Raw genomic sequence first — 3316 nt, 5'->3', positions numbered from 1 at the left:
TGAAATACATCAATGGCCTGTAAGCGGTAGAATGTGTACAGTTGATGAAATGTGATGTCTGTACAAAGTTTGTAGTACTTATCGTTAATATTACGTGGAATAAAGTAATTGCTCCACCAAGACCCATCTTATTTCATAAACTGTATCTTCTACATGAATGAAGATAGAAACTTGGACTGTAACAAATAGAAGGTCCAGTCACGTTATGTTAGACTTCAACGTGCGATAAACTCTCACAGATGGCAGTCTAGGGTATTCAAATGGTGCCGGAAGACGAGGAAAAGGTGCAGAAGTCGTCGTAATGAGGAAACTGAGTGATATATCTGACGTCAACAAGCGCCTGATCATTGGCTTTCGGGTCATGGGTGGAAGCATTTCCCAAACAACAAAGTTTTTAATCTGTTCGTGCACCATCGTGGTTAAAGTACACTGACTCCAGAACGAGATTTTTCAATCTGCAGCGCAGTGTGCGCTGATATGAAACTTCCTGATAGATTAAAACTGTGTACCGGACCGAGACTCGAACTCGGGACCTTTGCCTTTCGAGGGCAAGTGCTCTACCAGCTGAGCTATCGAAGCACGACTAACGACCAGTCCTCAGACCTTCAATTCTGTCAGTACCTCCTCTCTTACCTTCCAAACAAAGGTCCCAATTTCGAGTCTCGCTGCGGCACACAGTTTTCATCTGTCAGGAAGTTTCAAAGTACACTGTGCATGGCAAAATGGCGCTATCCAAAATCAGCGCTAAGGCGACTGGTGCATCACGGGCAATAGATGACTGGGGTGAACGACGGCTGGAGAGATGTGTACGAGCGAATGGATGTGCAACTGTAGAGAAACTAACTGTCCAAGTGAACCGAGGCGCTATCAACAGTGTCTCGTTAACGACCGGTCAACTAGCGGTGCTGCGTAAGGGCTCCGCTGTAAGCGCCTGTTTCAAGCACTCACACTGCAGCTGTTCACCGGCGACGAAGGCTGGAATTTGCATGCCAATACTGCAACTGGACGTCCGCTGAGTTGAGATGGGTGGCCATTTCAGACGACAGATGGCCGTTGGCGTAAAACGTCTGACAACAAACTCCCTGCAGCAATCGTCGGAGGGTTCCAGACCGGAGGAGAGACCTTTATGGTCTGACGAATATTCTCGTGGCATTCTCTGTATGATCCCGTCATTCTGGAACCCATAATGGATCAAAAGAAGTTTGCATTCATCCTTGGGGACCATGTCCACCCCTACATGCAATTTGTTTTTCCTCGACTCGATGGCATAGCAGGACAGTGCAACGTGTCACACAGCTCGCACTGGGCGTGTGTGGTTCGAAGAGCACCAGTATGAATTTATTGTGCTCCCCTGGACACCAAACTGCTCAGATCGAGGTCGAGAAGTAGTGTGATCAGCACTATCGGGCTGCTCAGGCAGCGACGCCTCAACTGAGTAACCTAGTGCAGCACTCGTGTCGACATGACTCCACGTCCCTGTCGGTACCTTCAAGAATCTCACCTTCAAGAATCTCCGCGTGAGACAATTGATTATTCAGAGTTTTGACAGGTGGCCTCATTAATGTGACTGGACTTTAATTGTACCGCACAGTTACTGACGAGCAAGGTGGTGCAGTAGTTAGGACACTGGACTCTCATTCTGGAAGATCACGGCTTAGATCCCCGTTGAGACATCATGATTTCCGTGATGATCCTGATTTTTCTTCAGGCATATATCGGGATTGTCCATTCGAAAGGAGCATGATCGATTTCCTTTCGTAATGAGGGCACGTGCTCCATCTCTAAAGATGTCGCTGTCGACGGTAAATTAAACTCTAGTTTTCCTTAACCTTTTACAGTTAGTTTATTGGGGGGGAAAAATCATATGACTTAATAAGGGTATATCTTTTACATGTATGCAAGTACAATTTTGGTATACTTTTCACAATTACGTGTCCGATGAAAGTTTTCAACCACCTTTCGGGAATGCCCTTCCTCGAGACGAGAATCAAACACGTACCATATTCAATAAAATTTTCTGTGTTTGTGGCCGAATTGTCAACACGCAAAACTACCGACGTTTCGGTCACTGTTGCAAGTGACCTTCTTCAGGGTGTTTTTGTAAAATGTTTTTGCAATAGCGACAGAAACGTCGGTAATTTTACATGTAGACGATACGGTCACAAAGCCAAAAAAATTTTTTGGCTGTGACAATGGTCTCGGAAGCCTACGTTTATACGTACCATATTACTACGAGCATGTATATCCTTTGCAAGGAGAGGCGCAGACATGGAGTCTTTCCCTACAGCTCATTGTTAATGCACACGTAGGTGCCAGTGAGGTGGTGCTTCATCGTGTTGAAACATTTTGTTCTTGCGTTATCACCGTCTGGGTAATAGTACTGCCGGCCGCGGTGGCCGTGCGGTTCTGGCGCTGCAGTCCGGAACCGCGGGACTGCTACGGACGCAGGTTCGAATCCTGCCTCGGGCATGGGTGTGTGTGATGTCCTTAGGTTAGTTAGGTTTAAGTAGTTCTAAGTTCTAGGGGACTTATGACCTAAGATGTTGAGTCCCATAGTGCTCAGAGCCATTTTTTGTAATAGTACTGAACGAGCGAGAGAGCTAGGTGGACGAGGGGTACCACTAACGGCAATCGCGTGGACCAACAACTTACACCTGTTGCGAAGGTAAACACCTAATTTCGATGCATAAATTAAGAAGTTTCTAACTTCATTCGTCTCGAAGAAATAGTGTGGTGAAATAACCTGAATGTTTTTGAAACCCTTTGTACTGGAAAGTTCCATCAACCGCAACATTTCTCTGTCTTATTTTCCTCAGAGGAATGTGGTAAAGAGTCTTGGGGGCAGGTTTCCATCGGTCAGTTTTTGTCATCGTAAGTTACCGACATACAGGGTGATTTAGCTAACACTCCCTATGGATTTCATGCAACCCGCAACGCCTTTAAAACCCAGCACATGATTTTCCTATTCTGTCGATAGAATCCTGCAAAATACTAGTCCTACAGAAAAAAATGAACATGACATTTCTACAGTAAATTTATTTCAAGTGGTTCAAATGGCTCTAAGCACTATGGGACTGAACATCTGAGGTCATCAGTCCCCTAGAACTTAGAACTACTTAAATCTAACTAACCTAAGGACATCACACACGTCCATGCCCGAGGCAGGATTCGAACCTGCGACCTTAGCGGTCGTGTAGTTCCAGACTGTAGCGCCTATAATCGCTCGGCCACTTCGGCCGGCTAGGAAATTTAATACAGTTAAACTGTGTACTGGCATACATTTTCGCTAGAGGCCGTGGATTTCGAATTATTCAAG

General features: G+C 45.7%; 1 non-coding gene across 1 annotated transcript; it reads right to left on the bottom strand.

The window, feature by feature from the left end:
- Positions 1-504: 504 nt before the first annotated feature.
- Trnas-cga (transfer RNA serine (anticodon CGA)) lies at positions 505-579 on the bottom strand. The gene has a single exon. It is a non-coding gene; the product is annotated as a tRNA-Ser (tRNA).
- Positions 580-3316: the final 2737 nt, after the last annotated feature.

Source organism: Schistocerca nitens, chromosome 2, assembly GCF_023898315.1.
Source record: "Schistocerca nitens isolate TAMUIC-IGC-003100 chromosome 2, iqSchNite1.1, whole genome shotgun sequence".
Taxonomy (NCBI): domain Eukaryota; kingdom Metazoa; phylum Arthropoda; class Insecta; order Orthoptera; family Acrididae; genus Schistocerca; species Schistocerca nitens.
This window is presented reverse-complemented; position numbering and strand designations above follow the sequence as displayed.